Source organism: Prionailurus bengalensis, chromosome D2 (assembly GCF_016509475.1).
Source record: "Prionailurus bengalensis isolate Pbe53 chromosome D2, Fcat_Pben_1.1_paternal_pri, whole genome shotgun sequence".
NCBI lineage: Eukaryota > Metazoa > Chordata > Mammalia > Carnivora > Felidae > Prionailurus > Prionailurus bengalensis.
In genome coordinates, this window is record NC_057351.1 from 15,249,323 (window position 1) to 15,263,393 (window position 14,071).

The window sequence follows — 14,071 nt, forward strand, 5'->3', positions numbered from 1 at the left end:
TTAAGAATAGAAAGCATACTGTGTCTGCTTTCAGACCACAATGGAATTAAAATTCCAAAGTATATGGAGATTAAACAACACACTTCTTTTTTTTTAATGTTTATTCATTTTTGAAAGACAGAGACAGGGGCGCCTGGGTGGCTCAGTCGGTTGAGCGGCCGACTTTAGCTCAGGTCATGATCTCGTGGCCCGTGAGTTCGAGCCCCGCGTCAGGCTCTGTGCTGGCAGCTCAGAGCCTGGAGCCTGTTTCAGATTCTGTGTCTCCCTCTCTCTGACCCTCCCCCGTTCATGCTCTGTCTCTCTCTGTCTCAAAAATAAATAAACGTTAAAAAAAAAAATTAAAAAAAAAAAAAAGAAAGAGACAGAGGACAAGCAGGGGTGGGGTGGAGAGAGAGGGGGACACAGAATCTGAAGCAGGTTTCAGGCTCTGAGCTGTCAGCACAGAGCCTGATGCAGGGCTCAAACTCATGAACCGCGAGATCATGACCTGAGCCAAAGTCGGATGCTCAACCGACTGAGCCACCCCGATGCCCCTAAACGACACACTTCTAAGTAGCACATGGATCAAAGGAGAAATCTCAAGAAGAATTTAAATAATGTTTTGAATGAAATGAAAATGAAAATGCAACTTATCAAAATGAGTAGGATTCAGCAAAAGCAATGCTTAGGGTGAAATGTAGCATGAAATGTATATATTAGAAAAGAAAAAAGATCTAAAATCAATAATCTAAACTTCCACCTTAGGAAACTAGAAAAATAAGAGCAAATTAATTCTGAAGTAAACGAAAATAAATAATAAAAATTAGAACAAAAAATCAATGGCATTGAAAAATGGAAATTGATCGAGAAAATATATAAAAGAGCTGGTTTTTAAAAAAAGATTGATAAAATTAATAAGCCTGTACCCTGGCCAATTAAGAAAAAAAGAGAGGAGATGCAAATTACTAATTATAGAAATAAATGAGGGGATATCCACTGTAGATTCCATGAACACTAACAGGATGATAAAGTAGTATTGTGAATAACTCAGTCTAGATAACGTAGATGAAATGGGCCAATTCCTAGAAAGATGTAATCCACCAAAGACTCATCCAAGGAAAATGATTATCTGATTAGGATTGCATTTATTAAAGAAATTGAATCAATAATTAACAAACTTTCGAAACAAAAAGCACCAGGCTCAAAGAGGTTCACTGTTGAATTCTACCAAACATTTAGTGAAGAAATTATACCAATTCTCCACCATCTATTTTAGAAGGTAGAGGCAAAAGGAATACTTCTTAATACATTCTATGAGATCAGAATTACTCTAACACTTAAACGAAAGACATTACATGAAAAGAAGACTACAGATTAATGTCATGAACAGATGCAAAAAAATCCTCAACAGAGTATTACCCAGTCATATCCAACAATGTATAAAAAAAATTATATGCCACAACCAAATGGAATTTATCTGAGATATGCAAGGCTTGTTCAGTATTCAAAAATCAAATAATGTAATCAATCACATCAACAGGCTAAAGAAGAAAAATCACATGATCATATCAACAGATGCAGAAAAAATCATTTGAAAACATCCAGCAACCATTCCTGATAAAAACTCCCAGAAAACTAGAATTAGTGGAGAATTTCCTTAACTTGATCTAAGAACTTCTACAAAATACCTATGGCTCACATTGTAATGGTGAGAAACTAGTTTTCCCACTAATATCAGAAAGAAGGCAAGGATGTCCTCTCTTACTATTCCTTCTCAACATATATTGGATGCCCTGCCTAATGCAATAAGATAAGAAAAGGAAATAAAGGTATACTGCTTGGTAAGGAAGAAATAAAACTGTGTCTTCAGAGATGTCATGATTTTCTATGTGGAAAATTAAAAAATTGATGACAAAAAACTCCCTAGAACTAATAAGTGGTTTAGCAATATTGGAGGATACAAGGTTAATATATAAAAGTTATTCACTTCCCTATATATCAGCAATGAACAAGTGGAATTTGAAACTAAAAGCACATAACAAGAAGATATTACTACACAGCTATCAGAATGGTCCAAATCCAGAACACTAACAACACCAAATGCTGGTAAGGATGTGCAGCAACAAGAACTCTGATTCATTCTAGCAGGGTTGGAAAATTGTGTAGCCATTTTAGAAAACAGTTTGGCAGTTTCTTTCAAAGTAAACATGTTTGTATTATACATGTGTTTGACACTATCATTAAGTGGTATTGTATAATTTAAGTTTCTGATTGTTCATTGATAATATATACACTTATTGTTGTATATTTAGGGTAGTATCTTGGAACCTTGTTAAATACTTATTCTAGTAGCTTTTTTGTAGCTTCTTTTTAAAAATTTTATTGTTTTTTTTTTAAATTTACATCCAAGTTAGCATATAGTGCAGTGATTTTAGGACTAGAATCCAGTGTTTCATCCCCTATGTATACCACCCAGTGCTCATCCCAGCAAGTGTTCTCCTTAATGTCCCTTGCCCATTTAGCCCGTCCCCTACCCACAAAACCCACAACAACCCTCAGTTTGTTCTCTGTATTTAAGCATCTCTTCTGTTATTTTCCCTCCCTGTTTTTATATTTTTGCTTCCCTTCCTTTATGTTTATCTGTTTTGTGGGTGTGAGGTGGTGTGTCATTGTGGTCTTGATTTGTATTTCCCTGGTGATGAGTACGCTGAGCATTTGTTCATGTGCCTGTTAGCCATCTAGATGTCTTCTCTGGAAAAGTGTTCATATCCTGTGCCCATTTCTTCGCTGGATTGTTTTTTTGGGTGTTGAGTTTGGTAAGTTCTTGATAGATTTTGGATACTAACCCTTTATCTGATATGTCATTTGCACATATATTCTCTCATTCCATCGGTTGCCTTTTAGTTTTGCTGATTGATTCCTTTGCTGTGTAGAAGCTTTTTATCTTGATGATCATTTTTGCTTTTATTTCCCTTGCCTCCAGAGACGTGTTGAGTAAGAAGTTGCTGTGGCCAAAGTCAAGCAGGTTTTTGCTTGCTTTCTCCTCTGGGATTTTGATGGCTTTCTGTCTTATCTTTAGATCTTTCATCCATTTTGAGTTTATTTTTGTGTAGGGTGTAATAAAGTGTTCCAGGTTCATTCTTCTGCATGTCTCTGTCCAGTTTCCCCTAACACCATTTGCTGCTGTCTTTATTCCATTGCTTTGTCAAAGATTAGTTGGCCACATAGTTTGTGGATCCATTTCTGGGTTCTCTATTCTGTTCCATTGATCTATGTGTCTGTTTTTGTGTCAGTACCATAATGTCTTGATGATTACAGCTTTGTAATACAGCTTGAAGTTCAGAATTGTCGTTCCTCCAGCTTTGGTTTTCTTTTTCAGGATTGCTTTGTCTATTCAGGGTCTTTTCTGGCTCCATACAAATTTTAGGATTGTTTGTTCTAGCTCTATGAAGAATGCTGGTGTTATTTTAATAGGGATTGCATTGAATATGTAGATTGCTTTGGGTAGTATGGATGTTTAAAAAATATTTGTTCTTCCAATCCATGAGCATGGGATGTATTTCTATTTGTTTGTGTCTTCTTCAGTTTCTTTCATAAGCTTCCTATAGTTTTCAGTGTATAGATTTTGTACCTCTTTGGTTAGGTTTATTCCTAGGTATTTTATGGGTTTTGGTGCTGTTGTAAATGGGATCGATTCTTTGGCGTCTCTTTCTGCTGTTTCATTATTGGTGTATAGAAATGCAACCGATTTCTGTGCATTGATTTTATATCCTGCAGCTTTGCTGAATTTGTGGAGCAGTTCTAGCAGTTTTTTGGTGGAATCTTTTGGGTTTTTCCATACAGAGTATCATGTCATCTGTGAAGAGTGAAAGTTTGACTTCCTCCTTTCCAATTAGGATGGCTTTTATTTCTTTGTGTTGTCTGATTACTGAGGCTAGGACTTCCAATACTATGTTGAAAAACAGTGCCGAGAGTTGACATCCCTGTTGTGTACCTGACCTTAGAGGAAAAGCTCTCAGTTTTTCCCCATTAAGGAATGCAAATTGGTGCAGCCGCTCTGGAAAGCAGTGTGGAGGTTCCTCAGAAAATTAAAAATAGACCTACCCTATGACCCAGCAATAGCACTGCTAGGAATTTATCCAAGGGATACAGGAGTACTGATGCATAGGGCCACTTGTACCCCAATGATCATAGCAGCACTCTCAACAATAGCCAAATTATGGAAAGAGCCTAAATGTCCATCAACTGATGAATGGATAAAGAAATTGTGGTTTATATACACAATGGAATATTACGTGGCAATGAGAAAAAATGAAATATGGCCTTTTGTAGCAACGTGGATGGAACTGGAGAGTGTGATGCTAAGTGAAATAAGCCATACAGAGAAAGACAGATACCATATGGTTTCACTATTATGTGGATCCTGAGAAACTTAACAGGAACCCATGGGGGAGGGGAAGGAAAAAAAAAAAAAAGAGGTTAGAATGGGAGAGAGCCAAAGCATAAGAGTCTGTTAAAAACTGAGAACAAACTGAGGGTTGATGGGGGGTGGGAGGGAGGAGAGGGTGGGTGATGGGTATTGAGGAGGGCACCTTTTGGGATGAGCACTGGGTGTTGTATGGAAACCAATTTGTCAATAAATTTCATTAAAAAAAAAGGATGTTATTAGTGGTGGGTCTTTCGTAGATGGCTTTTATGATCTTGAGGTATTATCCTTCTATCCATACTTTCTTGAGGGTTCTTATCAAGAAAGGATGCTGTATTTTGTCAAATGCTTTTTCTGTGTCTATTGAGAGGGTCGTGGGGTTCTTATTCTTTCTTTTATTAATGTGATTGATTTCACTTTGATTGATTTGCAGATATTGAACCAGCCCTGCATCCCAGGAATAAATCCCACTTGATCTCGGTGAATAATTCTTTTAATGTATTGTTGGATCTGGCTGGCTAGTATCTTGTTGAGAATTTTTCCATCCATGTTCATCAGGGAAATTGGTCTGTAGTTCTCCTTTTTAGTGAGGTCTTTGGTTTTGGACTCAAAGTAATGCTGGCCTCATAGAATGAGTTTGGAAGTTTTCCTTCTATTTCTTTTCTTCTTTTTCTTTTCTTTCTTTCTTTTTTCTTTTTTTTGGAACAGCTTCAAAAGAGTAGGTATTAATTCTTCTTTAAGTGTTTGGTAGAATTACCCTGGAAAGCCATCTGGTCCTGGACTCTTGTTTTTTGGGAGATTTTTTGATTACTGATTTGATTTCTTTACTGGTTATGGGTCTGTTCAAGTTTTCTATTTCTTTCTGTTTCAGTTTTGGTAGTTTATATGTCTCTAGGGATTTGTCCATTTCTTCCAGGTTGCCCAATTTATTGACATATAATTGCTCGTAATATTGTGTTATTATTGTTTGTATTTCTGCAGTGTTGGTTGTGATCTCTCCTCTTTCATTCTTGATTTTATTTATTTGGGTCCTTTCCTATTTATTTTTGATCAAACTGGCTAGGGGCCTGTCAATTTCGTTAATTCTTTCAAAGAATCAGCTACTGATTTCATTGATCTCTTCTACTATTTTTTGTTTGTTTATTGGTTTGGTTTTGTTTTATTTCAATAGCATTGATTTCTGTTCTAATCTTCATTATTTGCAATCTTCTGCTGGTTTTGGGTTTTCTGTTCTGTTCTTTTTCCAGCTCATTAAGGTGTAAGGTTAGATTGTGTATCTGAGAACTTTTTTCCTTCTTTAGGAAGGCCTGAATTGCTATATATTTCCCTCTTATGACCACTTGCAGCTGCATCCCAGAGGTTTTGGGCTGTCATATTATCACTTTCATCGGCCTCCATGTACTTTTTAATTTCCTCTTTAAGTTTTTGGTTAGCCCATTCATTCTTTTTTCTTTAATGTTTATTTATTTTTGAGAGACAGAGAGAGAGACAGAAAGAGAGAGAGAGAGAGAGAGAGAGAGAGAGCGCATGAGTGAGGGAGGGGCAGGGAGAGAGGGAGACACAGGATCTGAAGCAGACTCCAGGCTCTGAGCTGTCAGCACAGAGCCTGATGTGGAGCTCGAACCCATGAACTGTGAGATCATGACCTGAGCTGAGGTTGGACATTTAGCCAACTGAGCCACCCAGGCACCCCAACCCATTCATTTTTTAGTAGGATGTTCTTTAATCTCCAAGTATTCGTTTTCTTTCCAATTTTTATCTTGTGGTTGATTTTGAGTTTCATAGCATTGTGGTCTGAAAATATGCACAGTATGATCTAGATCTTTTTGGACTTGTTGAGGGCCAATTTGTGTCCCAGTATGTGATCTATTCTGGAGAATGTTCCATTTGCACTTGAGAACATGTATTCTGCTGCTTTAGGATGAAATGTTCTGAATATATCTGTTCATCCAGTCCAGTGTGTCATTTAAGGTTATTGTTTCCTTGTTGATCTTCTGCTTAGATGATCTGTCCATGCTGTAAGTAGGGTGTTGAAGTCCCCTAATATGGTATTACTATCAATGAGGTTCTTTGTTTTTGTGATAAATCGGTATCTATATTTGGGTTTCTCCACGTTGGAGGCATAAATGTTTACAATTGTTAGCTCTTCGTGGTGGATAGACTCCTTAATGCCCTTTAATGGTATAATGCCCTTTATTTCTTGTTACAGTCTTTATTTTAAAATCTAGATTGTCTGATATAATGGCTACTCCAGCTTTCTTTTGGTGACCATTACCATGAAAGTTGGTTCTCCATCCCCTTACTTTCAATCTGAAGGTGTCTTTAGGTCTAAAGTGTGTCTCTTGTAAACAGCATATAGATGGATCTTGTTTTCTTATCCATTCTGATACCCTATGTCTTTTGAGTGGAACGTTTAGTCCATTGACATTTAGAGCGAGTACTGAAAGTTAGGAATTTAGTGCCATTGTGTTGCCTGTAGAGTTGGATTTTCTGGTGGTGTTCTCTAGTCCTTTCTAGTCTTTGTTGCTTTTGGTATTTTTTTGTTTTGTTTTGTCTTTTGTCCCCTCAGAGAGTCCCCCTTTAAATTTCTTGCAGGGCTGGTTTAGTGGTCACTAACTCCTTTAGTTTTTGTTAGTCTGGGAAACTCTTTATCTCACTTTCTATTTTGAATGACAGCCTTGCTAGATAAAGAATTCCTGGCTGTGTATTTTTCCAATTCAGCATGTTGAGTATATCCCACCACTCCTTTCTGTCCTGCCAAGTTTCTGTGGATAGGTCTGCTGCGAGCCTGATCTGTCTTCCCTTATAGGCTAAGGACTTTTTTTTCCCCCTTTATGCTTTCATAATTCTTTCCTTGTCTGTGTATTCTGTGAATTTGACTATGATATGCCTTGTTGATGCTTGGTTTTTATTGACTCTAATGGGAGTTCTCTGTGCTTCTTGGATTTTGATGTCTGTGTCTTTCCCCAAGTTAGGAAACTTTCCCACTATGATTTGCTCACATAAACCTTCTACCCCTTTTTCTCCCTCTTTATCTTCTGGGACTCCTGATTCTGATGTTACTCCTTTTTAGAGTCACCATTTTCTCTAATTCTTATATCGTGCTCTTTTGCCTTCATTTCCCTCTTTTTTCCTGCTTCATAATTCTCCATAATTTTGTATTATATTGCTTGTATTGCTCTGCTTCACCCATCCTTGCTGCAGTGGGATCCATTCGAGATTGCATCTCAGTTATAGCATTTTTTACTTCATCCTGACTAGATTTTACTTCTTTTATCTCCACAGAAAGGGATTCTATGCTTTTTTTCAACCCCAGTTAGTATTCTTATTATCATGATTTTAAATTCTAGTTCAGACATCTTGCTTATATCTGTGTTGATTAAGCCCCTGGCTGTCATTTCTTCCTGTTCTTTCTTTTGGAGTGAATTGCTTCATTTTGTCATTTTGGATGACAAAAAAGAATAAAATTAAATATTGAAAACAATACAAAAAATCAAATAAAAGAAGCTAGATCCTAGGTATGTTTTGGTCTGGTTGTTGAAAGAAGCTTGACAGAAAAGAGAAAAAAGGGAAAGAAAATAAAGGGTAAAAAATAAGAAAACATTTAAAAATTTTTTAAAAAGTATACAATAAAATAGAGTAAAATTAAATGACGAAAGTAAAATAGAATTTAAAAATTACAATAAAATAAAAAATATATAGTAAAAAAATTAAAAAGAATTTTTTAAATAATGTAAAGAAAAATAAATTTTTTTCTGTCTGTATCTAAGAATAAGAAAAGAAAAAGAAAAGAAAAAAAAGAATAGATGGACCTGTGAACAGAATGAAATCCGAAAAAAATTACATCCAGTTTCCTCTAGAGGTCTAACCTTGAAGCACTTTATAGTCCTGCACTAAGCAGGGGGAGAGACTTGTGGTGGTCCTCTAGGGCCTGAGCTTGGTTGGCACAATTGGACAGGGCTTGGTGTAACAGCTCCATTCTCCACTAGGTGGTGCTTCTTAGCTTAATGGGGTGGATCAGTGTGGTGCGTGCGTGTGCTTGTATGCGCATGTGCAGGAGAGGTGAAATGGCATCACCCAGATTCCCAGTCTCTGGCACTAGAACTCTGCACTCTCACCGACCAACAATCAAGAACCCCTCCTTTGTCTCTGGTTTCTGTCCACTCCTCACTTCTACATTGTCCGGGGCTGAGCCATCATGCCTGTTAGGCGATACCTGCCTCCTGAATTATGTCTCATATGGGGTTGTGTTTCTAAACCCCTCGCTTCTGAGATCCCCTCGGCTTGGACCCGCTCCTACCCTCTGGGGGAGTGTCTTGCCAGGCATTTGCCAGGGGCCGGCTTGGCCCCGGAATGTTCCCGCTGTTGCGCTGTTGCAGAGGTTCAGAGATTGTGGCCGGGTGCACGCTTGCCCCAGAAAAGTTCCTGCAATCGCACAGTGGCAGAAGTTTAGAAATTATGGCAAAACACAGCACATAGTCAGCACCAGGTTTCACTGCACCCTGGTGTCTTTGTTCCAATCCCAGCAAATGTGGCTGTTTTTCGGGGTCTGCTGGGACCTTTGCCTGTGGGGAGACTGTTAGGCCTCTACCAAATGCCTTCCTAGCAGAAGAACCACTTCCCCCTGTGTGCCCCACAGAGCCCTCTGACCTTGCTGCCTGCCACTGGGGATTCGCCCTTCCCACCAGAGCACCTCCAGATATCAAGCTGTGGAATTTCCAACTGTGCTCTCCCTTATTTATAGAGTCCTAATGGTATTGAAACCCTCTCCTTTCTTCTTTCTCCCTTTCTTGTTCAGTCACTTGTGGGTGTTTCCACTCTCCCTTTTTCTCTAGCTACTTTTGGGGAAAGTGATTTTCCTTCACTCTCCCCTGTTTCTCTGTCCTCTCTCCCCCCAAAACAGCTCCCTCCGCGGCTTCTCTCTTCCCCAGTTCACCTCTCTGTGCTGTGTACCTGCCAAGTTCTGTGACTCAAGTTATGCAGATCAATCCTCAGATTAATTTTCTAGGTGTGCAAAATGGTTTGGTGCTGATCTAGCTTCATTTCAGGGATAAGAGAAGCTGAGAACTTCCATGCTGCTCCGCCATCTTGGCCCCTCCCTTTTTGTGGCTTCTTTGAGATTTTATATATAGATGGCCATGTTGTCCGTGAATAAAGACAGTTTTATTTCTTTCTCCAATCCATATACCTCTGATTTCTTTTTCTTGCTTTATTGCCCTGGCAAAAATCTCAGGAGGAATGTGATTAGAACTGCTGAAATCAGATATTCTTGCCTTGTTCCCAATCTTAGGGGAAAAACATTTAGTTTTTCTTTCAGTGTTAAGTGTAATGTTAGCTGTGGAATTCCTTTTTATCAGACTGAGTAATTTCCTTTAGATTCCTAGTTTGCTGGGAGTTTTTATCATTAATAGATATTAAATTTGCCATATGCTTTTCTTGCATCTACTGAGGAGATCATATTAATTTTTCTTTTAATCTGTTGATAAGATGAATTGTACTGACTTTTGAATGTTGAATTGATCTTGCATTTGAAAAACGAACACCAGTTGGTCATGATATATTATACTTTTTATACATTGCTCAATTTTATTTACTAATATTTTGTTGAGAAATATTGTGTCTATGATCACGAAGTTTCTAGTTTTTGAGCATTCTTTTCTAGTGATGCTTTGCCTTGTTGTATTACAGGGTAACGACCTCATAAAATGAGTTGGAATGTATTTTCTTTCTTTTATATTAAAAGAGTTTGTATAGAATTGGTATTATTCATTTAAGAAGTGTTTGGTAGAACTCTTAGGTGAAGCCATGTGGGCCTGGAGTTTTCTTCATGGGAGGATTTTAAACTAAAATTCAATAAATATAGAGTTATTCAAATTATCTATTATTGAAATAGTTGTGTTCTTCAAAGAATTTGTCCATTTTCTCTATATTTTCTAATTATTCACATTAATTTATTCATAGTATTCTTTATTGTCTTTTTAATGCTTATAGTGTTTATAGTGATGTCTCCTCTTTTATTCTTTAAAAAAAATTTTTTTTTAACGTTTATTTATTTTTTGAGACAGAGAGAGACAGAGCCTGAATGGGGGAGGGTCAGAGAGAGAGGGAGACACAGAATCTGAAACAGGCTCCAGGCTGTGAGCTGTCAGCACAGAGCCCGATGTGGGGCTCGAACTCACAGACCATGAGATCATGACCTGAGCCACCCAGGCACCCCTCTTTTATTCTTTTTTTAAAAAATGTTTATTTACTTATTTTGAGAGAGAAAGAGAAAGAAAGAAAAAGAGGAAGAGGAAGAGAAAGAATGCTAGCTGGGGAGGGGCAGAGAGAGGGAGCTGGAGAATCCCAAGCAGACTCCATACGGTCAGTGCAGAGCCCACGGACCATGAGATTGTGACCTGGGCCAAAATCAAGAGTTGGATGCTTAACCAACTGAGCCGCCCAGATGCCCCCATCATAGTTATTTCGTAGTTGAGATTTTTATAAATTCTCTGGTGTTTTCTCATTGTCAAGAGTATGAGCCATATTATTGTGGATTTATGCCTCTGAAGTGGAGGTATCACTCTTTCCTATTTCATTTTGAGAACAAGAATGAGACCAACTTGAATGTTTCCTGAATTCTTATAGAATTCTTTCTTATTTTCCAAAGTTTTGGAGAAAAGCAATAGACTGAGTAGACTTGGTTATCTTGGGTTAGGTTTTCTGGATGTCATGCCTAGTCTTACTTTTCATACTGAAGACTTACAGATGGGAAAAGTTTCCCTCTCTTCCTTTTTGATTAATGACATTGATTTTATTTATGTGACCTGTTTTCTCCTTTAGTGTTTCATTGATTTTTTTTTTGTTTGTCTTCCATTTTGCTCATTCTTTTGTTATGGATTTCCTCTCTATATTTTCCCTTTGTTATCTGGTTCAGTTTCTAGAGTTTGTCATGGCTAAAGCAACAACAACAACAAAGAGCTTACTTTGACCTAGAAACTACTAATTATTTTCCATGCTTTCTATAATCTATACAGCATCCCTGTGAGCACAGTACTATTGACATCCTGATTTTACTGAAGCTTATAACATGGTGTTCATTATTCCTTCTTCATAATTGCTTATTTACTTTTAACCTGTTCATATACTTTTTAATCTTTTTTGGATCAGATCCTCTCTAAACAATGTCTTTTTCTTTCTTTCTTTCTTTCTTTCTTTCTTTCTTTCTTTCTTTCTTTCTTTCTTTCTTTCTTTCTTTCAAGTAAATACATTTCAGAAAGCATCCTTAAGTGGTTCCTTTAGAGAAATATCTCACTTTAAATGTGTTTTTTTGTTTGCCTTATATTTTATCTTTTCTTCACAGTGTTTTCTTTGACAACCTACTATTGTCTCTATTCAACCCACAGACTTATTTTGTTTGTGGCCTCTATCATGTTTAAGATTTGTTTAGAACCAACATTTAAAATTAGGTCACTTGATGTAAAAGTATGATTCTCCTACTTTTCTTAACTAATTTGAAGCTCTGGCAATACTGGACCCACATTCCCACATGGTAACAACCTGCTGAAACCGAACAGGGAGTCACAACCACCCCAGACTCACAGATCTCATCACGCCCTGCTGTCACCTCTTACACCTGACCCCCCTATTGTATTTATTCACCTGTCTGCTCAGGTGGGCATTAGATTTTGTGATCTCTGTCTTTATAACTAGGTAGGAATTGAGCTGATTTCTGTCAGAAAATTTTAAGGCTCCCTGAGCAATATTTCCAGAGGTAACTCAGGTTGAAAATACAGAAAGAGAAGAAAACAAAATGAAATGTCTTCTAGTAACATAGTACCAGTTCAGGTATGATTTGCCCTGGTAAACTGTCCTGCTGATGGAGTTTTGGGTGGTTACATCAGGAGGTTTCATCACAAGCAGTAGACACCCAGGGCAGTGCTTATCTCCACTTCACACTCTTTAACGTCCTCATCAGTGAACTGGCCAAATAAAACCTGCTGCTTCCAAGATGGGGGCGGGGGTGGTAGTGGTCTGCAAATACTGCCCGTCCACCAATGTGCAAGTCCAAGTGTCAGGTAGCCTCTCAGCCCCATGGCTGACCTCAACTCAAACTCTCCCATCTCTGATTTAGGTGATGTCAGAGGGGGATTATCAAGATCTTTTCCTGTTTACTTCCCTCAATACCCTACTGACTCTATTTCTCTCAAGATAAGAGTGGGAGTTGGGGTCATGTGTCAACCACCAAACCTTTTTTCTAGTGTAATCGCCTCTATAAGGGGGATTTGGCATAATTCCTTAAAGCCTGTGGCTTATGCACAGGTACCTTCTCTGGTTCCTAGTGTGGATTTATGCTTTCCCCCTCCTTTTTTTCTTATTTGAGAGAGAGAGAGAGAGAGAGCGAGAGCGCATGAGTGACGGAGAAGGGAAGAGGGAGAGAGAATTTTCAGCAGGCTCCATACTCAGTGCAGAGCCCAACATGGGGCTCAGTCCTACCACCCCGGGATCATGAGCTGAACAGAAATCAAGAGTTGGACGCTCAACCGACTGAGCCACTCAGGTGCCCCTTTTCCCTTTTTGAATATTTTATTAGACATCATGGGAGGAGGAAAGCTAGTCCTCTGTTTTTAATGCCATTTTGACCAGGACCCCACACTCTTATACCCTTCTTTGCAACCCTGATTAGCAAAAAACACCTGATGCACATATAATTTTGTTTGTTTGATGGAAATGGAAAATGCAAGTTTTCTGTAACTGGTGCGGGAGCTGGAAAGTTCACAGCCTGCTAGTCAACATGTATTTATTTCTTTAGAAATCACTCTGCCAGGTACTATAGAGATAGGAAAGAAGTTAGTTCAAAGATGGTGATAAGATCAAAGTTAGTTCAAAGGTGGATGATCAGAAAAGAGAAAGTTGGTCAGCACAGCCTTCAAACGTTTTGTCTTTGGCCTTAAGAACTTCGCCATATGCAGTTGAGCACGTGAACCATCTTCATCAGAGTTAGGAATGAATGACCATGGCAGATGGGCAAGGTGGTAAGGAGATTAACCTACTAATGGTAAATGAGAGAGAAGACTGGATATCTTGGCAGTAATCATAGTTATTGAAAACGTTGAATATAAGGCTGAAAATGCATGTTTTTGATACATTGGCATGTTGTGCATCCTAAGAATAGTGGTTTCATGAAGGGAACTTACAGAAAAAAAAGTCATCCACCCCCAAGATTTGAGTGCCATAGATGAGCTTATGGGCCCAGTGGTGATGGAAAAAAAGGCATTAAAACACTCCACCAGTTGACTTCCCAAATAACCTTATGAGTGGTCAGATCAAAAGCATAAGTTCCTGATTCTTCATCAGCTGAGTTATGCTAGCTATCTCTCTGTTAAACCACAGCAGCTTGCTCTAAATCTTTGACTTACGGCAAACCTTTGTCTTATGCCTCATGCTTTTGAGCACGGACGCCTCATTTGATACTGAAAAATAACTCATTGACAATAGAATTGTGGTTGAATCTATGGAAGACAGAATATTCTTCCAGCATCAGGATGCTTTCTGCAAAGGAGCAGCTCATGGGACTTCTTAGATTAATTTCTAAAGGACAAGTTGTATGCTCTGAAAAACCCATTTCATTTGACAAGTGCTGAAGGCTCATTATTACCAGTTCAAGTATTATCAAAAGTAATTTAT

The 14,071-nt window shown here is 38.2% G+C and overlaps 1 protein-coding gene across 4 annotated transcripts in view; it reads left to right on the top strand.

Moving 5' to 3' along the window:
* The window catches only part of PCNX2 (pecanex 2), a 305,815-nt gene that overhangs the window by 108,357 nt on the left and 183,387 nt on the right, over window positions 1–14,071 (top strand). The window lies entirely within an intron of this gene.